The sequence below is a fragment of the Pollicipes pollicipes genome, unplaced genomic scaffold, assembly GCF_011947565.3.
Source record: "Pollicipes pollicipes isolate AB1234 unplaced genomic scaffold, Ppol_2.1 Scaffold_4881;HRSCAF=5763_pilon_pilon_pilon, whole genome shotgun sequence".
Taxonomy (NCBI): Eukaryota; Metazoa; Arthropoda; class Thecostraca; order Pollicipedomorpha; family Pollicipedidae; genus Pollicipes; species Pollicipes pollicipes.
The window spans coordinates 24,274,401-24,298,782 of NW_023596576.1; positions in this window are offsets into that span (position 1 = coordinate 24,274,401).

Genomic DNA, 24,382 nt, shown 5'->3' on the forward strand with positions numbered 1-24,382 from the left:
GTTCGGCTCCCTCCCCAATAATTAACCCAACTTGACACCCCTGGCTTTGACAACCATCATTCAGGTACTTTTAACGCACAACAGGTGGCCCCGCTCTACAATAACGCGTTTCCCGGGCGGGTTTTACATTTTCCGTGCGGAGGCCGTGGGCGCATCCACCATGCAGCCACGACTCGAGCTGAAGGCAAAGCTGGTGTAAGCAGCTCCGCGTCTCCAAATGTGACGACCTTACAAAATTTCGCGCCGTGACGATGCGGCAAAGTCAAGCAATACAGTTGCGGTTTCAAGCTACGGTAACGTTACAATTCACGCATGAATGTCATACAGTGAATGTAACCATTTTATCATCAACGTGAACATGTGTGCGTGCCATTGACACTAATATCCACAGCACAGCTGCTTATGCATGCGTTGGTAGGCCAAGGAGCGCCACCAGAGCTTTGGTAGGGTGGGGGGGGCATGGGGTTGACAGAGGGCCCCCTGACAGTTAAAGGCTTCCCACCCCCACCCCCCAAAAAATCGTCGGATATGACCCATTTGTTTTGAGGACATGTTATAGATATATGTGTGTGTGTGTATGCATATATATATATATATATATATATATATATATATATATATATATATATATATATATATATATATAACGCATTTTTACCTTCTATAACTGGAAGATAAGCCAGACGCTACCGCGAGGTCAATTCTGCCCTAAGTGTTTATAGTAAATGAGCTGTCAAAATCACGCGTTAAGTGACTGCATGAAATAAATAGCCGGCATTCTTCATCTTACGATGGTCCCGTGGACCCTTTTCTAATTCGATGGAACTCAGAAACTTTGTCAGAATTTGTATCTGGGCTGTGCAGAAATAGCAAGGATTCCCCGATTGTAGATTAAAGATCAAAATGGGTTAACAATTTGTATTAACATGCCAGGTCATGTTTGTTTGGACATCTTCAACATTCAAAGTTCATTAATGGTACATATCGTATAACGTAGTTCAAGCATGCGTGCTCGCATATCCTCAAAACAAAAACTCGACGTCGGACGTTGCAGTGTCCGTAGGCCGCGCAGCGTCGGTTCCTCAGACGCGCAGTAGTTAACGCAGGAGCGTGAACCTCTACACTACAGGCACCCGGTGCTCAGGCTTAAACATTTTGACGGCATTTGTTTCACTAGACGATTCTGCAAAAGACTGAATGTTCTCAGGAAAACATGGGATGGCCATGTGCGTTTGAACCCATTTCGATCCACTCCATTCAGCACTAATGAGACCCCTTACTTTTTTCGGTAAATGGGCCCGCTTGAGTACAACACTGCGGGGCACATTGCTGTTCCTGATCAAGAGTTGAAGGACCATTCTGTCCCACCGCGGTGTGTTTTCTGACTGTCATTCTGGCGACACGGGGCGACATCCCTCGGCCAATCCGGAAGTCTTTAGGGAGATACATCATATCACATTGGTCTGCTCCTTGACGCGGGAGGCCTTCTGACCTGCGGAGTTGACCCCGGATTGGCGCATGGACCGTAATTAACGCAACAACATCCCTGCTCACCGCAGGTGGTCAAATAATTGGGACACAGACTCCAGTTGGGCTTAACGGGCCCATGCTGGAAAAGGGCTGGAGGGCCCACCGTTCGGAAGTGGGGGCCTTGACTGGCACAGGACTCTTGTATTACTCCAATGTTGCACTCATCATAAGTTCTTGTTTTCATCAATGGTCAGAGGGCCCCGACCAACGTAAAAGACCCTCTGCCCTTCGGGCTCCGCATCTGTTAAACAAATCTTCCCCCGACCGATTCAAGGCTCCTTGTTGACACAGAATGCTCTGTTGGGCACTGTGGGCCCCTGAACGGTACAGGAGCCCGACCGAAGTAAGTCGCGGGCCTGGCCTTGTCCCTTCTTGGGAAATGGGCTCCTAGAGCTCAGACCAACACAAAGCTAGCTGTTCGTTGTTGGTGATCTCTGGCCGAAATAGAGGAACGCTCTGCCTTAGCGGTCCCTTTCGGTGCAAGAGATCATCTTACTGAAATTTGAGGTCACGGCCCTATGGGCGGGGATCCTTAATGAGACCTGCAGCCTGCCCTTCGGACCCTTCAGCCACCCCATGGGGCCCTTGGTCTTTGGTCTCGAGAGACCCTTCGGCCTCTCTTCGGGCCCCCTCAAACACCGTCCCGACTCGGGGCCACTTGCTGCCACAGGACTCCTGTTCGGCACTGTGGCCCCTAACCGACACAGCGGCCCCTCATTGTGTCAGGGAGCCCAAACATTGCAAATTGCGGGCTCCGGTCCTGTCCCTGCTTGGGGAATGGGTCTCAAGGGCTCTGGCGGGCTGTTTGGTGGAGCCGGCTGTTTGGCTGTGTGCCGAAGCCCTATGCAACAGGGATAAAAACCCTTATAGGAGGGCCCTAATAGCAGCGCTCTGACTGACATTTCAGGTCATGACACTACGGGCCGCGATTCTTCATGTGACCTGCAACCAGTCATTCGGGCCCTCATGCCCTCCAACCGAGCCTTTGATAGCCGTTTTCGGTGGGCCGCCCGGGCCCCATCAAACACTTCCTTTGGCCAGCTCGGGACCCTGGAGAGCACAGGGCCCTCTGTTAGGCGCTCTAAGACCCTAACAAATACAAAGGCTCCGAGCAGTGTAAATCACTGGTCCCGGCTTGATAGCTGATTGGGAAGTGGGTCCTCACGCCCATACCGACACGGGGCCCACTATGTGGTACGGTGGTACCTGACTGACGTGTAGGCCCATATTGACGCAGGGGGTCCCCGATCGACGCAAAGGGCCCTTTGGCCGTTATCTGAGGATGCATCTTCGCAGGTCTGGGCCACTAAACAAGACTCCGACCAGCCCCTTATGCCCTTAAACCCTCAACAAAGCCCTTCACCGTCGGAGCGGGTGGGCCCTTCCAGGTTCCCTGGACCTCCCCGAACAATGCTTCTGTCCGACTCGGGGTCCCTTGACAACACAGGGCCCCTATTAGGCGCTGTGGGGCCCCGAGCAATATTAATCGGGGCCCCACAGCTGGCTCCAGCTGGCTCCGGCTTTGTCCCTGCTTGGGAAATGGGCATTTGGGCCCATGCCGCCACGGACCCGACTGAGCGTCACTAGTGGCGTCTGACCGAAATATGGGCTCTTACCGATCCAGTGGGCCGCTGATCAGCGCACAGGGCCCTCTGGCTGGCATTTGAGTGCCCGACCCTGCGGGCCGGGGCTCCTGAATGATACCCCTGACTGGCTTTTCGGGTCCTCAATAGTAGGTTCCGAGGGGCTCAAAGGGCCCTTCGGAACCTAAGGGGGGGGGGGGGGGGTCACGTGCCCCCTGTGCCCTCCCCTCTGCCTGCGCTACTGGGCAGGTCTGGTGGTGCCGGGTGAAATGCTCGCAATTCAAATATTCAGGCATTCTTACAGTTAGCTGCCATTGAATTTTGCGTTGGACGGCTTCAAGGATTCGGAGACGATAGTTGTGACGATGTTAGTGTTAACGGCAAAACTTGCGCGACCTAATTATGGCTTAAATATGTCTAGAAAAATCTTTACGCGACAAAACTTCTACCAGCAGTAAATGGTATGACGTGACGCTACTTTGCGCGGCAAAACTTCGAACGCATTTTTTGCGACATTTCTTCAAATGCGAGCGTTTTTAATGCATAAGGTTCTACACGACAGAGCGTCTACCGCAAAAACTTCTGACGCAAGAAGGCTGTACTGCTGTTAACGCAAGGGCTTCTTACACCAGTAGCCCTCCGCGCGACGGAGCCACGAACGTAAAACTGATAAGGTCAACCCTCTAAAAACCTTATTTATTGTGTTATGAGTCTTCAGCGGCAGAAGTTATTGCATCGCACATTCTTGCATTAGAGGCATCGCCGCGTAACGGAACTTGCGCTAAACGTTAAGTCGCGTAGACGTTATGTCGCGTGGAAGTTTTCACGTTCGAAGTTTTGTCGCGTACAAGTCTGCCTGTTGGAACAGGCGTTCCCAACCGGGGGAGGGTGATGGTCTCAGGAAGGCCACATGCCGCGAATCGAAAACATCTGCTGTAGAAAAACTGGGACCAGCGTTTCTTTCAGCCTGTGGTGTTCCAGGCTCCAGCGCACGCGGGTTGCCCAGAGTTCAATCCGCCATTTGATCTGTGTTGCCCGAATACAGTCAATATTTAAAAACCTCTCTGAACCTTTTCGCCGCTTATATGATCTTGTTTACAATGAACGGCAAGAATGCTTCTGTTCTACCGTGATGTCATTCCGCATGGCCAAAGTGCACAAAAAGTGGCATCATAATACTCCCAAGGGTTACTGAGTTGCCATCAACCAGCCAGCGAAACATTTCAGCTGCCCACAAACCTCAGTGGTGGTTACGCACATGTCTTCGGCACAGAGCCTTTTTTGGCTGCAAAGTTCCTTCAAGGAAAAGCGGGTTTTGGAGACGATACTTTCCGTCCATTACGCTTGGAGAGTTTCAAGGCTAGGAATATGGAATCCTTAACAAGAGCGGGTGGCCGGTTGAATACCGTTTTTTTCGAGTGGGGGTAAATTTCACCCCCCCCCCTTCCTGAGATCTCAGAAACTAAGAAAGCTAGAGACACCAAATTCACGGGGTGTGTGGGTCTATGCGTAAACTCACTTGCGTTAAAATTTTAGGCTCCTAGGTCATGACCTTCGGGTCAAATAGGGTCAAAAGGTTGAATTCCAGCCTGGTGTCAGAAGTACCCCCAAATCTTCTCATGCAGCCACCGTGAACCTAGATACCTGTTCTAAGCAAAAGCTTGCGGGTTCTTATTCAAAGCCAGTATCCCTGTTTGACCTTTCGAAGGTGACGGGGACCAAAACCATGCACGACTTCTTTAATTTCTGCATTTGAAAAGTCGTGAAGGACTACGCTGAGCAGTATGTCCCTAAAATTCAAATTCCAACCCGGGCCATATTAGGTCAGTGACCTATTCTGACCTTTGAGGAGTCCATGGAGGATATATAACGCGGTTCCTGAAGTGAGCACTAGAGACTAAACCATGCAGCAAGTTCTGGGGTAATAGAACAGTGTTTTTTTTACTTTGGTCTGACCTTCATACTTGACAGTAGGTTCATAAAATTTGCTAATTCAATTGTTCTGTTGCCAAAAAAGCTATCTAAAAGATGTGTGGCTTCGTCTAGCACTCTGTCGTTGCATCACATTGGACGATTCCCTAGAAATCGTCTCCACTTAATTCGTGGCCTGACTTTGATCTGCCCGTAGGCCAGCGATTTCACAAGGTGCGTCTATTTTTTTTTTAAACCAAACGATTCGCTATTCTATTGTCCATAGCTCTGCAAAATTTGGCGTGGCTACGCTGCGCTGCTCGGAAATCATTCCGGAGAACTTCCGAGGGGAAATTAAATGGACCCCATTCCAGCGCGTGTTAAGCTGCTAAGAATTTATGTTGCATTCATCTATTCAGGAATACGCCTGCTTGTAATGTACGCTCGCCCAAGCACGAATGCATTATTTTCCATTGCGACCTGGTCCAACCTCACCACGCTGCCATGCTTTCTTGGACCGTTTGGGCGGTCCCTGTTCCCGACTTTCCTTTTGGGCGCTCATTGTTCACAGGTCCCTCATTTGTAGTAATCCAATGGCATGGGCGTCGCTTTGTGCGCTCTCGGGAGAGCGGGGAGGGGGTTAAGCCCCCAACGTCTAAGTCGCTTCCATTGTCAAAGTTTCAAGACGACATCTTTATTTTCAGCCATGGGAGAAGATCATGGCTCTGCAACAATTAATACATTCCGAGCTCTGTGTGGTTTTTGGCTGTTGGTGAAATTCCTATTGTAAAGCTGATATTTGATGCATCGTCCTCCATTGCCGCTCGTCAGTGTTGACATGATGCAGTGTAAGCTTGCCAGAACATGGGTTTCGGAAGTGTTCATAAACCGGTCTCGAACGCCACGTTTCGTTTTGCCGTCATGCAATTTCCCTGGACGAAGGTTAGAGAAGACCCAACATGTTACGTTCTTTCGTGTGTATTTTCTTTTTAGCCGATTGGCACGTATGTGGTAAACCCTTTCCCCACTTGAGCACGCAGTTCACGCCACCCTAGGACCGTGCAAACGAAGCAAAACAAACAAAAAAGTGGTGGTTAAGCACCTCCTCCACCTCCTCCCACACAGAATACCTTCACCGAAGGCCCTCCACGGAAATTATATCGTGTACGTACTCTTCTCTGGTCTCCACTTGTCAGGTCATACCATTCTGCCTACAACTGTCTTTTTGCGCCTCGCATCGCCTTCGATGAACGATAATTGAGACTAAAGAGATGCATAAGACTAAGAGAGATAAATGATTAAAACGGATTCCAGTGAACACATTGGGCCGTAGCAATAAGGTGGTGCCTGTGAATCAGACTTCATTTCGAGTTTCTCACAAAGCTGGAGTTGCACATGGTGCTGGAATACGAGGTCATTTTTCCGTTTAACGATATTTATTTATGGGTTGATTTTTTAAAATGAGAAAAATATAATCCTTGACATCAACAACGCAAACTTCAGTGGCCCAAACTCGGGACGAAATAAGGTTTTGAGAGAAAATGAGGTCGGCATTTTCGGCTTGTTGCTTTCCCCCCGAAAAAGAATTTAGAAAGTGATTTCCGCGCCCACTGAATTTGGTCGAAGTCATACGTTTGCCCAGTCGTTTAACGCCATCTAGCGTTGCTAAACATAAATGCTAGTTGTACGCATCACCAGGACAGTTGAATGCCGGAACCCTAACCGATAGGATTTCGATTAGGATTATTGAAATGGTCTCTCAATGCTCAAATGCGGCAAATACATCCTCGCGCGCCATTTCGCGCCGACCCTTTTGACCATTCTTACGCTCTTCCTGAAAAAATGGCAACCACTTACTGTAGGTGATATACCATGCTTTCACTGCGGTGACGCACCAAAGAACTTCATGCAGATTTCAGCAGAGGGACGGCACAATGTTTAAATATGCTATTCAAGCCATTTGCATTTAGGCTGTGTGCTAAGGCGTGGCATTCATGCAGGTTGCAACATGAGCAAAGTACACGTCTGCCAAGGCAGCTTCATAAACGTATTTGTTTTCATATCTATATTCGGACAAAAGCGCGCTCTTGCTAAAACTAGGAACTCAGCATGAGGATCTTGTATTCGGTGGTCACATATCGGCGGGGGACCACCCCACACACACCGACGACCTGCCGCACGCAACGCCGACAGAGAGCCCCCCACCCCCTTCCACGCGCCCGAGCAGCACCTCCTATACTCCTTTCAAGGCTCATACCTGCAACACGATCTCCGTGCGACTGGCCGGCGCCACCGTGACGCACCGCCCCGAGCCGTGATTGTTCTCCTCACTCAGACATCAGTCATCGCCCCACTCGCCTTGCATGCTGACACAATGACCCGGGGCATGGTCCACCGCTACAGATCTACATGTTAACAAAGATGGCGGACTAAGTTTCCAAACATAAAAAATGTGACCACTAAGGTCATCAAAATTCAAGGTCATCATCAAAGGTCATCAAGGTTCTAATCGTTCCGGACCTGAACAGCTCTACTGTGACTTGTGTCATCAATTGTCATCGACAGTGACACAACTACGCTTATCGTTTCTAGTCTGTTTCCATCTACGACCTCTAAAGGTTATCAAAGTTCAATGCGACTTCCGCATCTATATTTTCGTGTCTCCTCAAACTAAGTTGCTGCTCACCAACAATGTCGGCGTAGCCGAATCTGGGACGGAGGAATAAATACTTAACGAAGGACTCTAAAATGAAGCCCCCCCCCCCCCTCCCTCCAAACCGACAGACTCCTTTATTTCAGTGAGGTTATTATTTCGGCAGTAATATCAAATACTAACCGCCATTATATCTCAATGAGCTCCGGTGCCTGCCTTAACTCAGCTGCACCAGGGCGGTTAGGTTAAAAGGGCTGTTCCACATTTGTGTGGGGTTTTTGATTGAAATGGCCATCTTGAAGAGCATTTGGTGCAGAGCACATCCCTTTCCCTCCTAGCACCTAAGTCCCTGTATCTTCTGAGCAATGCGCGCGCGAGGATGTGCAGACTATTTCGGAGAAACTACGTCAAGGTAACCCAATCATCCATGACACCATTACACGTCGTTCCAATCCTGCCATTCCATTGGCCATGCGGCGATCAAGGCCAAGAAAAATGAAATTGTCGAGTAGTTTGTATCTCGAGTTTGCGAACACAGTTTCTAGATATAATGACCGTCAATCGACTGAACCAATGCTGTGCGAAGTACTAAGATGTATATAGACGACGCATTGAGAAGCATATTTACTAAACAGAGAAATTCCGTTGTCTAGGGCAGTCTATTCCATTTAGAAATATACCAATAGTTATAAGTGAAGTTATTTTATCTATCTGATGCTTGCTCCAACATCTTCAAATGTGAGGCATTCCCTTTAAATGTTCGGGTCGCTTCCGCGCCCGGTATTTGCCCCTGTCTGGGAAGGCCCGCGGCCGGTTTTAGTCGCCGTCTTAGCCTTCTGACGAGCTGGAACTTAATGGTCGGAGGGTCGGTCAGCCAGGATTCACACAGCAAGGCACTGCTTATCGTAGGCTCGGATATCAGGAGTCCGTCAAATTCAGTCACATTTTGCATGTTCTACTTAAAAATTGTATCAAAATGGTCTGCATCGGTGGCTTTGACCTCAGCCTACCTATATTTGAGCTAAAGCTTTCCATAAGTGCCCTGAAGCGAACACTCAATAGTGTAACCCCAGTTAAACGAATGATTTAGCCTGCAACCATTTCTCCACACACCAGTCAGAGGGACGTTTTTCACGTCGTACGAGGCTGCGAGACAGCTGCCCTGTGCCAGGTTGGCGGTGTGATTACCAGCAAGGAGACCACTGGGGAAGCAGTTGGCTTTCCGGGACACTAAGCCCGCGCCACCGGATCCAAATCAGCCATCTTTCTCCTGAGGCGCGAGTCGAACAATGTGGCATGTGCGTAAAACATTTGCTGAGGTGCTTCGAGCTAATATTGCAGACTTTGAATACGCTTGGATCTAGCGTTCCCACTGCTGCATGAACGGCACTTCTCTTTTCTCGTGCTAAGTGATGTTTTTTGACGCCCAAAGGTACGTCTTTCAGATACGTCATTTTCGTCTGCCTATTGGCCTCCACCTAGTGACAACCAGGCTAATGACGCGCGGTCTATGAAGATTGCCAAGCCGGGCGTTCGGGTTTTGTCCTTTTTAGACTCGCGAGCGGGCAAGTTGAAAAACTAGATTCCAAATTTCTCTCTGATCGATTCTGAGTGAGGTTTGCTATTTACGTGTGCTAACGCGGACGTCATGGTGGATCCAGATGGCTGACATTAAGCAGACATTTCCAATTGCGTTGTGCCACAAAAGACCGTCATGAAATTCAATTCGAAATAGGCGTTTACATAACGCTAGCTATTTTAGTCCTACTGATATATGCTGTCCCTACTTGTAGCTGACCTTTCCCATCATGTTGCCGAAACCACATTAACTCTTATTAGAAATTAGGGTTTGCCGGCTTAAGCGGATTCGTTGATAGCAGTTGTTATCAATGTTACAAGCCATCAACAAACGCAACTTGTCGGCACGCTCGGAGCCCTTCGGGACTACAAGAACAACGTATGCCATCTTGACAACCAAACTAAACAGAGCCTCCTCGGCCGCTGGAGAAGTGGAACAGACCGTTGGAGGACCAGACAGCGTCGGATTAAAAATCACACAGGAAAGATCTTACTGCCGACATCAGAGGATCCCCCCCCCCCCCCTTCACTAGAACCTCTAACCACAGGTGAATTTCCCTTTGCGTTTTAACGTCACGCGTGGATGAAAAATGTCTTTGAGTTTCGCTTGGTGCAAACGAAAGTAAGAATAGAATAAATAGATCTACTACAAAAGTTCCGGTGGCCTCTGAATCACCTTCAACAAAACGGTTTCCCGCCAGATGGTCGGTTTTGACTTTGAACGTATCGGTGAATAACTGGGTCTAGTGGTTCGCCGTCTACGGTGGTTTCGTGGCTCCACCAGCCGCTTAGATGTACCCTGCATTAGTTGGATGGATGTGAATTTAATGAGAATGAGATTTGAATTTTGATTGGTTGTCTCGTCACTGTGCATTAAGATCAGCTTGAACTCTTTCCCGCACCAACTCCCTCCGATCTTCCATTCGTCTATTCCGCAAGAAAGAATTTGGCGCCTTGTGTGAAAGGCAAAATATCGTCTCTCAAATGTTAATAAATTGGTCTATTGAAGAGTCTATGTGAAGTAAAAAAGCGAAAGAGCGGGGCACCGAGGGCACACACGCGTTTGCTTTCAGCTGGACGCGTCCTTAGGGTTCCTCGAGACTGACGAGCAAGGGCCCGACTAGGGGCCTGAATGGTTGATTAGAGATTATGTTAACACGCGCCCGGGTGGGGGTCAAATTGACCCCTCAAAGTTTTTTCCAGAACGGTTTCCGAACGGCGTGTATGGCTGTAGACAATTGAATAGCGGATCGTCTGGCATCCAAAATTTAGATGTGCCTTGTAAGATCACTGACCTATGGCAGGACAAAGTAAGGCCATAGTTTCAGCCAAGGCAATTTTTAGTAAACCGTTCAATCTGATCCAACAACGGACGAAGCCATACATCTCTTAGATGCTTTCTTAGGCAACACAACAATTGAATGAACAGATTGCATTAACCTAAGGTCAGGTATAAAGGTCAGACCAAGGCCAAAACCGACCTGTTTTGTCACTGCAGGGCTTGCGGTATGGGGTAGTAGCTGAGGCTAATTTCGAATTTATTATAACAGGAACCGTATTATACACCTTCCATGGACTTCTTACAGGTCAGAATAGGTCACCGACCTAAAATGACCTGGGTCAACATTTTGCTCTGGGAATATACTGCCTAGCGTAGTCTTTGCCGCTTATTCAAATGCAAAACTCAAAGTAGTCTTGTATGATTTTGGTCCCCATGACCTTCAAAAGGTTAAAAGAGGTCACCGACATTAAATTAGCATGTGACCTGTTGCTTAGAGCAGCAGACCAAAGCGGAATTTGACCTTGTTTGACATTATTTGACCAGAGGGTCATGACCTAGGAACCTCCAATATTGACCTAGGTAAATTCACGCACAGATCAAAACACTTTGTGAATTTGGTGTCTCTAGCTCCCTTGGTTGCTGAGATCTCAGGGGCCCAGATTGACCCCCACCTGAGCGAAGGGCATCCAACCGGCCACCCGGGCGCGTGTTAAAGGACCCCGGGGCACAAATGTCCATCAGAGGACTTCTTGCGCCTGATCGGTGGCCCCTGAGGTAAATGAGTCTCCGCCAGTCGATCTGCGACCACGGATTTCAAACAGTCTGTCCCGTGACGGCCGGGGGGCCATTTACAAAGCCGGAAACATGATGAGGCCCGCGATTGTCAGTCAGAGGACCCACTGCGTTGGTCGGGGTCACTGAGACAACGAGAGACCGCCGTGTTGGTGAGAGTGCCACAGTGCGTCTTACAGGGGCCCATTGTCGGCAAGGGTCCCGTGTCGACCAGGGTTCATTATCTGTAAAGCGACGTAGAAGTGACCTCTGAATGTCAGGGACATTCTCAAGTTGACCGGGCTGGCTGATGATGAAGGGAGGTAGAATAAATAGCAATGAATGGCTCCATAAGGAGAAAATAAAATGGCGTTGTGTCTGATTTACGTCCAGTAACGAGCGTGGCCACAGATTTCCATCTCACTTCAGTCGTGGACTAAGAGGGGAAGGGAACACGTACCCATGCCCTTTGGTCCCGAAGGGAGCTCCTAGATTCTAAAATGGCCTATAGCCGGCCGAACGGACACAATCGTTGACGCAGAGCGCAATAAAATTGGACGTCTTTGAGCCTCCAGGCGATCAAGAACAGTGGGATGTGAAATTGAAGGGCCCATGAGCAGGCAAAAACAAATCTTTGCTGGTTGAGAACGTGGCGAATGGGAAAATTGTGAGGCTCAGTTTGCTGTCCAGGGTCCCTAAGCCGTTTTATTTCAATTTTCCAGGCTTTCAGCTTCGGTCTTTGCATTTTTTCTGCTTTCTTTTCTTTCCTTGTTAAACTCCTGCACGGTATCCCCGCACTAGCCACCCATATATTACGCACGAGATTTCACTATTTCAAACAATATATTTCGCTTGCTTCGTTTGTCTCTGTACTCTCTTGCTTTAACTCTAACACTCGACGACATCCTTCCTGCTGGCCGTCCGCGCAATTAAGAGTACTGGCTTTTTATTTCTCAGCAATATTATAATAATTACCCGACGGATTCCTTACAGACACAGCCCGACAATCATGCGATTCCCAAAGCCCAACTTGAATAAAAGCACCAAGCGCTGTGACTAAGTTCATAATTTAGATGAAGTGCCTATCTGGTCTTTAAACTTACGAACTTACACATGATGTTGTGTAATGCATAATGTTTTGAATGCGTTTACAAATGGCAATCAGCGAGGTTGCGGGGCCACTTCGTTGGAATGGCCACGTTTATGAATAAATTAGTTTAGGTGTTAGGTTAGCTGTGCGTGTGGAAATGATTAGCAGCATTTGGCCCTCTGTTTGCCTCCCGCGATGATCCCGTCATTGGCTGTCATGCAACGCGCTCACCTGCTTTGTCTATATGACGCCTGTTTTTCACCCTAGCACCAAAGGCGGGCTACTCACTAATAATGAACCTCACAAAAGAAGCGCTACTTGAGAGAAATACGCCTACCTGCAATCATTATATTTTTCGATTGATTATACATGTCACTGTTACTGACGGCTGTCGGCTAGTTGCAGTGTTCCAATATTCGGCCATTTGGGTAGCAGGGATGTCGATATTTTGTCATGCTATAACACCCCGGCTTTGGGCTCACTGCCTGTGGCCCCTCCCCTTGCTCGAAAACGGCCAATCAGCATCGAACCGGGCGGCTGTCAAACCGGGATCTATGCACCTCAGGCTTGACAAAGGGGCTGAGTAGGTCAGATGTCTGGGTCGGGGTCAAAGGGCAACGGATTAGTGCCAACGAATTGAATACGGGGACGGCCGAAGAGTCAGGATTTTGGTAGCATGAATTTATATTTACCTCCTGCACACGCTACTTGATGAATTTTGGAACGCTGGCTAGTTGGCCCACTGTATTGATTCGCAGGTAATGATCATCGAGACGACTCCCTGTCATAAGCCGACCAACTAGAGCGACCGCGAATGGTGCCAAAAATATTGGCTCACCGCCAATATATGGGCTTTTAAGAAGGAGATGCTTTCGTGCTAACATGGGCAGCAAACGTCATTTTGCTGGGCTTCCGCTACTAGCATTCATATATTCACACCGTCTCATGCATACTTGTTCATCGGCCATATTAAAGGGAGGCCTATATTGTGGTCGCTACACACAGCCTACAGGCCATGTGCAACGATCAGATCTCTTTAATCATGGGCGGGACCGTACAGCCATACACCACGCACACCACGCATAGCGCGGAATTCGTCCCCAGTAAACAGCAGTCATCTGGTGCAAGGCTCACCGCGCGGCATCTCCCCGTCGCCCCAACTCAGACCTTATCAGACCTTGTTTGACCTTATCCGTCTGAGCTATCGTCACGTCGAGCACCCGTCAGCCAGCCGTCGGCCGACATCACCCGTCAGCCAGCCGGAATTTCTCCTCGCTCTTCACGATACCCCATCGCCACCTACGAGCGGGCCTCGCCTATGTGACGCTTAAGCCTGCCTCCGTCGCCAGACTACAACGGGTCCTGCCTCATGTCGCAAAATTCGGGCCTCACATTATTCATTGATTTGCTTTTTTCCTACAAACTTGTCATTGAAACGCATAGAGCAATATCGGTCAGGCGTCAGTACGCGGTTTAACATCCACATTAGCGACATATACTAATTGTACGTTAGGTATGCCTGATTACTATGATACGATGTAAGCATGAAAGGATTGCACGACTTAAAACGGATCAGAAATAATGTACGAGTACGTAATCTCACCATTCCCGTAGAACATTCTTTTCTTTAAGGTACATTAATGCAACGCAAGGTCATAACACAAAGCAAAGGGTCGGGATCTTAGGGTGCCGCTGAAGTGTCGGCGAATCCTCCGCCGGGCCGAGGCGTGAGCGCCATGAGTCCGGCCACCGACGCGCCGGACCGATACAATCTGCTATCACTGCGCTGTTGCCCGAGCGCTATACGTTCTTCTACTGTGGCACTACCGACCACCCAAGGACCTTAACTCATGTACGGTGGCATTGGGTTCTCTCCGTTTGCTCGAAGGGCCCTGCGCTCTGGCCGAGACCCTATATGTTAGCCTGCCGAGGCACTCCCAACCATTCAGGGGCCCATTACTTCGGTTTTGGGTTCTTCTCGCTCGCTCTGAGGACTTAACACTGTTGACGGGAGCCTCTGTTGGGCTGCCGCGACACCTTCGATCGCTTAGGTGCCCGCGTCTTCCCTACTGGTCTTGGGTTTTCCCATTTTATCGGGGGGCCCACGCCGTTGACAGAGACCTAAATGTTACTCTACCAGGACACTCTTGGTTGCTCTGGAGCTCTCCACATTGGTCGCAACTGTTTCGATGAAGCTTGAAGAAACTCCCTCTGTCGTCGAATGTCCCGATGTGCTTGCGAGGCCCAGGGTGTTTCGCCTGCCCATGTGCACGGCCCTGGATAAACTAATTCACGCACACAAGTCCGAGATGTACGACGACGGTTTCTCCTGGCGCCCTAGCAGTAGAGCAACGGTCGGATATGTCCCGATGGGTTTTTACGCGCCATTGCCGAATAAAGGAGGATCTAGAATTTCGTCAAGGGGGGGAAGGGCGCAAGGCTGTGGGGCCCCCTAGAGTTTGGGGCCCCCTACAAAAATATCCTCGCATTTCGGCCATTATATTTGAAGAAAGACAGTAAATGATAAAGAGAGAGAGAGAGAGAGAGAGAGAGAGAGAGAGAGAGAGAGAGAGAGAGAGAGAGAGAGAGAGAGAGAGAGAGAGAGAGAGAGAGAGAGAGAGAGATGCATATATATATATATATATATATATATATATATATATATATATATATATATATATATATATATATATAATATATTTGTATATACGCTATATATATCATGTATATTTATATATTTGCTACATATTATACATATTATTACTATTATATATATATATATAATACACATATTACACATTATATATATATATATACATATATTTGTATATGTATTTATACATGGTAAATACCGGAACCCATCTTACTGTGCGCAGCCCCATAATGCTGGGCATGTTACGCATGCTCACACATTGAGTTCATTCATTTTCTCCAGATCACGTTAAATCCTGTGATTTTGAGGCTAAGTGTTTCGGAAAAACCGGCAAAATAAACTCAAGTTGACTGGTCAGTCCGATCTCCGATCCAAGCACGGGCTTGATTCCTAGCTTACATACGGCTCGCCGACTGGGCGATGTAATCAACTGATGACTGATAACCAATGTGGAATTTGTTATTTGTTATAATGGAACTTTGTATTTCTATTTTATTTATTCTATTTCTCTAGAAATTATTCCAGCGCTCAACATATGTTAAGAACGCGATGTACAAGTTTGATTAGTGTCACACACTCAATAGCCAACGAAAATGATACATACGGCATCGCAGGCACGTAAAAGTGCCTCCGACAATTGCGCGTAATATATATCCGACCGTGTATTCGGGGTCACATCGCGGCTGACCACCCCACACACAACGGCGAACTGCCGCACGCAACACCGACAGAGAGACTCACTCTACACGCCCCGAGCAGCACCTCTTATGCTCCTTTCAAGCCCACCCGCAACACGATCGGCGTGCGACTCGCCGGCACCACCACGTCCCACCCCACCGCGTCCACGGGCTTATGCATCGCCCCTGAGCCGTGACCGTTTCCCTACGTTAACACAGTCCTGGGGCGTGATCTATTGCCACATATGGTCCACCGCTATGCTCTGAGGCCAAGGCACTTTGGCCAATGTGGACGTAACCTGACATGACCTGACCGATCGCGGGCACCGTGCGAGGCCAACAAGGAGGCTCCCATCAGCAAGTACAGGGTCCTCAGGGCAGATGAGAGGAACCCAAGACCAACGTAGTGGGCCCCTAAACGATCGGTAGCGCCCGGGCAGGCCGACATATAAGGCCCCGGCCAGAGTACAGGACTCCCCGAGCAAAGAGAAGCTATCCAAGGCCATGAATTAATACCCCTGTGCGATCAAAAGTGCCCGGGCAAGCTAACAGAAAGAGCCCTCATAGAAGTGAAGAGTCCTCGGCAAATGAGATTAAAGGGAAAGAGCTCTCGATCAAAGCAGAGGGCCCTTGAGCATCGAGTGTCTCGGTGCCCTACCTTACATGAGCCCCAGCAACAGCCAAAGGACCCTCCGAGCAAGTGGAAAGAATCCGAGACTTATATGAAGGGCTCCTGAGCAACTGAGTGTACCCTGACATGTGGAGCCCCCGGAAATAACGCATAAAGACTTTCGGGTGAGTGGGAAGAATCTGTGGACGGACCCAGATCGATCAAGAGTGCCCGGGCATGGAAGCAGATAGTGTCCCAACAGCAGCGTTGGGATCACCTAGGGAAAAAGTGATCAAAGGCAGCGTGAAAGGCTCCTTGGCGATCAGGTTGACCCGACAAGTGGACATATATGGCCGAGGCAACAGGGCAAAGCCTCTGAACAGCACAATGAGCCCCAAAATTTCCCTCAGTCATTACCTTTTCAATCTGCGAAAATTCAATTTTGCTTGTCTACGAACTCCTTACTTTCGCTTGCAACCCGTCTTCGTCGTCTGTAGGTCCAAAAACGCCCAATTTTGTCGTGTGTTTGTTATTAGAAAATTGCGTCTGTTCGGCCGGTTATCGGCCCCTTTCAAGCCTGTGGGTTCCCTCGGCATGGTCCTTGGGGGCATGCTCCCGTGCTTCCCCCCCCCCCCCCCCCTGGATCTGCCACCGGCCCGAGCAGCTTAATGGATGGGAAATACCCATGACACAATGTAGAGGACCCCGAATGATCGTGTGCGACAGAGCAGGTTAACAGATTGGGCCACCGTCAAGAGCGTGGGGTCCTCCATTCAAATAGGAAGCACCCAAAACCCAATGTAAATCGCACCCGAACGATTGAATTTGCACGAGCAGCTACCAGAAGGGGATCGACGAGAGTGTAGGGTCCTCGGCCCCGTAAGATGGAGTGTACCCAAGCGGATCATTAGATGACCCCCGACAGGAGCGCAGGGTCCCAAATTTAAACACAAAGATCTAATGTTCAGGGTCCCTAACAATCCAGTGTAGCCGAGGAGACGAACAGTGGGGCCCCCCGACAAGTACGTACATTTGGACCTACTCTATTCATAAAGAAAGTACCCAAGACACAATGTGCGGGTCCCAAGCAATCCAGTGTGCCCGAGCAGGTTAGCAGATGGCCGCCCGACAAGAGCTCAGGGCCCTAAGCAAGTCACAGAGAATTGGAAGCACCCTAGACCATTATAGAGGGTCCGTGAACATATTGCAGTTATGTCGGTAGGTTATATATATTATATTATATATAATACCCTGGCAGGTAACATGTGAGGCCCCAGTTAGAGCGTACAGAGTTTTTCTGGCTAATGGAAGAAATCCGTGGAAGGCCCCTGATTAACTGTAACGCCCCGGCACGCTGGCAGGAGGGGCCCAACAACAGCGCAGGGTCCTCCGGGCAATTGCAAAAAAATCAAGGGCAACGTGGAAGGCTTCTTAACGATCGGAATGGCCCTACAAGTGGGCATATAGGTCCCTCGGAAACAGCATAGGGCCCTAGACAGCGTAATAAGGTCTAAAATCCCCAGGTCATAGCTTTTCAATGATTGATCAATTCAAGTTTTTTCTCTACGCGTGGGCCCTTCACTTTCGCTTACGACTGTTTTTGGTCGCCTGTAGGTCCAAAGACGTCCAATTTTGTTGCGTTTTGTGTTTTAAAAAACCGCACCGGTCCGGCGGGATATGGCCCCTCGGGAACCAATGGACCCCTTCGGAGCTCAAGGGGGGCCATGGCCCCGTGACCCCCCCCCCTCTGGATCCGCCCTGTTGCCGAATATTTTACGTACCGCCGACGTTGTACGTCATTTCGGTTGGTTATTAAAGTCGTGACACTCATTATCCTTGCACATCACTTTCTTACTACATTTTTAATCATAGAATTCCTTCCTGACAGTCAAAACAAAAACTGCATAAGCCATCTGCCATCAGTTGATCACATTGACAACCCGGCTAACCTCCAGCAGTCGAATAACCGTGAATAACATTATAATCAGATGTCGGGCTTATTTTGATGTTACTTAGCAGCTAGTTTTAGCTCAATTCGCCATGTATGCTCCGAAATAGTTAGCCCAAAAATGGCAGGATCCACCGTGATCCGGAGAAAATTATTGCACCGCAAGATGGTTTCACGTATAGCAAGAAGCATACGTAAGAATTTTAAGATTTCACGGCCGCAAGGCGTCAATTTTTTCTGGAGAGGCCCCACAATCCAGGGGCCCCATAATGTTGCGTGTTCCCCTCTATTAACGAAATCCTGGATCCGTCACTGTTCTATTTCTGCCACGGGCCCGATGCCCAACTGAAATCGTCTGCCAATTCTGGACCCCCTGTGTCGGTAGGCGATCTTTTGACGTTAATGAAAGGGTCTTTGCGTCGATCCAGGATGAATTGCTCCGGTCTGAACACATTCTGCGTCAGAGAGGGGACTGCCGCATGGCGCATCCCTCTGCGGCCTTCCAGATGGGCAGAGGGCCCCAGACACTGTGCCTCCAGAACGGTACCCGGCAAGTACCCTGGGTGGCAGTTTGGAACAGAAATCCCGTCAATTCCTGACTTGGAAAGACAATGGGGTCGCCTAGTGTTCCACTTGCGGGTCTCCCTGTCCGTGAAAGGTAAGGAGTGTACTTAGTGTTCAATCTACCGAGTCCCTCAACGAACGCATTCGTTGGCACGATGATGTAAAATGAAGAAATGAAAAGCCCATCGACACAAAATGAGTCAAATGTGGTGATCTTTTCAGGGCGTTTTTTTCTGGGAGCCCTCTATCAAGCTATGCATTGCCCCCACCCTTTCTTACCCACCTTGTCGCCCCACCCCTTTTCACCGTCCAACCCTTCTTACCAAAGCTCTGGCTTCTGCCCCGGTATACAGTGGAGTTTGTGAAATCTAAGAAACGCTCTTCTTTGGCTCGAGCGTTTTGATGAAGCTTTTCCGGATCTGGGATGCCCACTCTCAGCCTAAAATGTATAATTTCATGATTTAAGAAGGGCTTCACATGATCTACGATGGGCTCTCTCCAGACCTGAGAGGGTCCCTTCTGTGTTTACGATCGGCCTGTCCTGACCAACACTCTTGAGTTTACAATGAACCCTTTTCGCATCGGGAAGGGGCCTTTCCGTGTCTGAAGTGTTGTATGAGTTTTCTGCCCTGAAATTGATTCTTTCGAGACCTGAGATGGGTTCTCTGCGCTTACTTTGATGATGCATGAGGACACAGGGACAATTTTCACCGCGTGTGCACCGGCACTGGCTTTTTGAGCCCACGATGGGCCCATTCCAGACCAGAGATGGACCTTCCCGGGCCCAAAAAGTGAGATGGGCCTTCCCCAAACTAAAGTTCTCCGTTTCTCAGCCTATACTGGTTTCCTACCTAGCTTGAAACGAGCCCTTTCTGAGTAAATGATGAACCCTTTTTAGACTTGGGTGCGCCCGCTCTTAGCTTACGATGGGCCCTTTTAGAGACCCGAGACGGGCTCTTTTTTAGCTTGCGATGAGCTCTTCTAGACCAGAACGGCTCCCTACCGAGCTTGGTGTTTTATCGTATTGAAATGGGCCATTGCCAGCCTAAGATAGGCCCTTCGCGGGCACAAAACGATTCTCTTTTGATCTTAAGATGGGCCTTTTCCAGGCCAGGCATGGGCCCTGCACGTTTCCTTAGGGAACAAATTAAGCGCGCATTGTCACATACCCCAGGGGCTCCTCCAGGCAACCTGAAATCATGCGGAGGGGTAGCAAAACTGGAGTTTCGCTCCCACCTCAAAAGCTGGAGGGGGGGGGGGGAGAGGGGGCAGTTTGCCCCCACTTCCCGACGCCACCGGGATATACCGCCACTGTTCACTAGAAGCTTTTAACATGTTAATATTGCAGTAGTACGTGCCTTTCTCCGACGTGACGAAAACTGTTGATTCCAGAGCTCATTAATTTCAAGGCCATTGATTGCGGGATCTTGTGAGCAGCGCAGAGTTGCGTGACTTGTAGTGTTCGGCATGCCAATAACGACTATGTGTGTTGCCTACTGTCAGATAAAAAAACTGTGACTGTGGGGAAGAGACTGCTAGCCTTTCATTTGTATTGACAGCCGCGTATTCACATTCTTTGCTTGCCCGCACCTTACAACTAATCCAAGTTCCTAGAAATACATAGCGTGCTGATGATCGCGGTACTTGTCAATTTCCGTCGAATTAGGCACCGTGACTTGCAAATGTCATGAGAGTTCAGGGCCATTGACTCCAGGCCTTTACGACGTGCCTCAAATTCATATCTCTAAATGTTACCAACATATCAATTTTGGCACTGTGCATCGTCTCTGGCCACACAAAGAACTATTGCCTCAGCGCCAGCATTCCTCGCTCCATATTTGCATTTGTAACTGCTTGTATATCTATCATTTATATCCACGTTCGCCGAGAAGCCAGACCTCCATAATTCGTCTCATATATGCGTCACTAGTTTCACGCAGCGTGCTGACTGTGATGGAACGAATCATACCCGTCATATCTAACTTACTTTTAAAGGTCATCATAGTGGAAGTCAGTGAACGCCGACCCCTAAGATTTTTTTCAAGCTCACATCTTGTGTGGCATCTAGCATTTTGACGTGATGCAGGTCGTTTCCCGCCATATTTAAAAGCCGTGATCTTAGAGCAAAAGCTTCCCACGCATATCATCGATGTGCATTCATGTTCGGCGAAAAGCCGAACGCTTTTTGTCTCCAACATCGTCTGTAATACGGCAAATTTATACTTGATCTATTTATATATATATATATATATATATATATATATATATATATATATATATATGTATGTATATAATACAGGACAAATAGCTATCATACTGGTGCCTGTCGCGCTAAGCCACGTACACAACTGTGACTTCCAGAGGTGCCTTATGTCCAGGAACATTGAGCCCCTACATTTTTTTGTTATTTCAAACCAATGCAAGCATTCGGCATGCTGATTCTCACGGTGCATGCTTATTCCGTCACGTAAAAAAACGACGATCTCTCGGCGGCATCAAGGCGAATAATTTCGGACCAGGGACTCTACATTGCTCCTCGAATTTATAGCTGCTGAAGAGCTGCAAGAGCAACTGAAGAGCGGTTTACGACTATGCATGTAGTTTTTCATCAACGTTAAATTTGGGACCTTTGGAAGTTCGAGAAGGCTGAGGCCATTGAGCTCAGACTCCCACGAAGGTCTTGAAACTAAAGTCGCTAGTTGTTTCCGACATGCTGATTACAGCAGTTCGTGTGCTGTCCCGTTACACCGAAAGCTATGACCCATCAGTGTGTTAAAGTTCTGAAGGTTCATGTGAATGTATTGAAGGTCTCATGATGAGACACTTATTCCATACAGCGATTTCTCAACTGAGGTCTGAGAGTAATTAAACAAATGATGTGTGGCGTCGGATATATTTCTTGAAAAAGCCGTGAAATGCGGGTAAATTGGACATGACGCATGTAAATCGCATGGATATTGTAGATCTGTCTTTTACTGATCTGTTACTGATGCTTAAGCTAATACAGCCTGAGCGCCTGCGCCAGTCGTAAAGGCCATCAGTCCATAAGACCGAATTACCGAAAGATAATTAACTGGCTTACAATGATATGCAATGAACCTCCAGCTCAACATTGGTGTATTCCAGGGGTATTTTTGTAAATTATTGGGGGGGGGGGGCAGAACTAAAAGCCCGACAACCTACCCCCACACTTTTCTCACCGGATTTAGCCCACTTTATTCTTATAAAATGCAATGAATTTCTTTTATAAGTTACGCTTTCTTTACTTTATAAGTCTCTAATTTAGGCAGTATACAAGTCATGCAGTGTTGGATCCAGGGAGCAGGCGCTGGACGCGCGCGTCTCTTCTGAGCGGCATGTGAAGGCGCCCCTTTAGAGGCTACCTTGGGTGCCGATGGCGCTCTCCTGTGGCGGTCACGGCAGGCGGCACGCATTTCGGTTGTGGGGGACGGGGACGGGCTTAGCTGTGAAGGACTTGGTCATTTTCATATTCCAGATCTTTTCACTTCAACCTTACAAACCATTGTGTGTCTTATGGCGCTAGGTGTGTGCCATTTATTGCATCGTTTTTCCACTCAGCTGTTGCAATTTGTTTCTTGTGGTGAAAGCAACCATGACTTTGTGTTACGAGAGTGGCACGAAACGCCACTACGCAGACAGATCAAAGCAGATAGTATTTGTGTTATAATCATCTTTTACCGCCTTTTTGTAGTATTCCAGCCAAAAACATTAGGGGGGCAAGCAAACATTGGGGGGTCCAACTCAACATTGGGGGGGGGGGGGCAAGGCCTTCACAAAAGAATACAAATCGACGTCCGTGGTGTATCCCAGTTAAGGATAATTTTTGCCTGCTGATTATGTGCGAGGCGTTCAGACGAGCGCGCCTTACTTGAACATGATAAAATCTAAACTTGAGCGGCCCAGTGTGACCTGTCCAGACTCGGAAGTCACGCTTCTTAAAGCTAATATCTTCGCACCGTAGGCTCATGCAGTTTCCAGCAACAAGAGCCCCAGTGTTTTAAAGCCGTTACAAGGTCGTTTTCATGCAAGCTATCTGACCAGGTCAAATTTGTGCGACTTTGCAGTCATAGCAAAAATTCAGCCACACTTATTGTGTGAGCATAAAAATGCAAAATTTCTAAGTTGCGAAAGAACGGGTTGAAAACCCGGTGTCACAGCGGCATGGGACTGGCGTCCCGAACAACCACATATAGCTCAGTGCGATCGATGTGCATGGTCAATGTGAAACTCACAAGTCCTCGTGCTCAAATCATGGATCCGCGAATTCTTAGTTGTTTTGGACAACTGGCATCAGCACGGTGTAAGCGGATGCACGGGCTTTAGCACGCGCCCGGTTGGCCGGATAGATACCCTTTGCTCGGGTGGGGGGTCAGTTTGACCCCTCTGAGATATAGGGAACTAAGAAAGCTAGAGACACCAAATTTACATGGTGTGTTGAGTTGTATGTGAACCCACTTGGATCAAAGTTTCAGGTTCCTACGTCATGACCTTTGGGTCAAAAAGGTCAAACAAGGTCAACTTCCAGGTTGGTTTCCAAAGTGCCCCCGGAACCTAGATAACCGTTTCTAAGCAAAAGGCCACATCCTCATTCAAGGTTAGTGACCTTGTTTGGCCTTTTAAAGGTCAAGGTGATCGAATGACCTATTCCGACCTCTAAGATGTCCGGAAATGTATAATGCGGTTCCTGCTATCAATAAATTCGAAATGAGCACCAGACACTATCCCATGCAGGAAGCCCTGGAGCAACAAAACAGACTGGTTTTGACCTTGATGTGACCTTCATACCTGACCTTAGGTCAATTTAATTTGCTCGTCTAACAGTTGTGTTGCCCCAGAAAGCACCTCAGAGATGTATGGCTTCGTCTAACACTCCTTTGTTGGATCAGCTTGAAGGATTCCCTAGAAATTGCCTTCGCTGAAATCATGGCCTGACTTTGACCTGCCATAGGTCAGAGACCTTACAGGGTACATCTAAATGTTTGATGTCAAACGATCTGCTACTCAATTGTCTGCAGCTATGCTAAATCTGGCTTGGCTACGCCGCGGCGTTCGGAAACCATTCTGGAAAACCTTCGGGGAGGGTCAATCTGACCCCCCAACCCGAGCGCGTGTTAACTTTCTTGCGAATTTCAACACTTGTTTGACACATAGGTGTGCCAGCGATTGACAAGAATGCTGCCAGCGTCGCATTTTTCGAAATTGATCTGAATATCCTGACTTGGTAAACGTACGTCACCAATAGACATCCACGGAGTAGCCGGCCAGTGGCGAGTCTTCCGAGCGAAGACGTTCTGGGAGTTAGTCTTCTGGGTGAAGGTTTTCCGAACGTAAGCATTCCAGCAGTAGGTATTCCAGGAAACAGCCGTTACAAGCGCACGCCTTCCGAATGTAAGTATTCCATGAGGGTGTTTTCCTGTCATAGGGCTTCCGAGTGTAGTATTCACAGTAATAGATATTGCGAGCGTTCCGAGCGAAGACACTTTGGAAGAAGATCATCCGGACACATGTCAT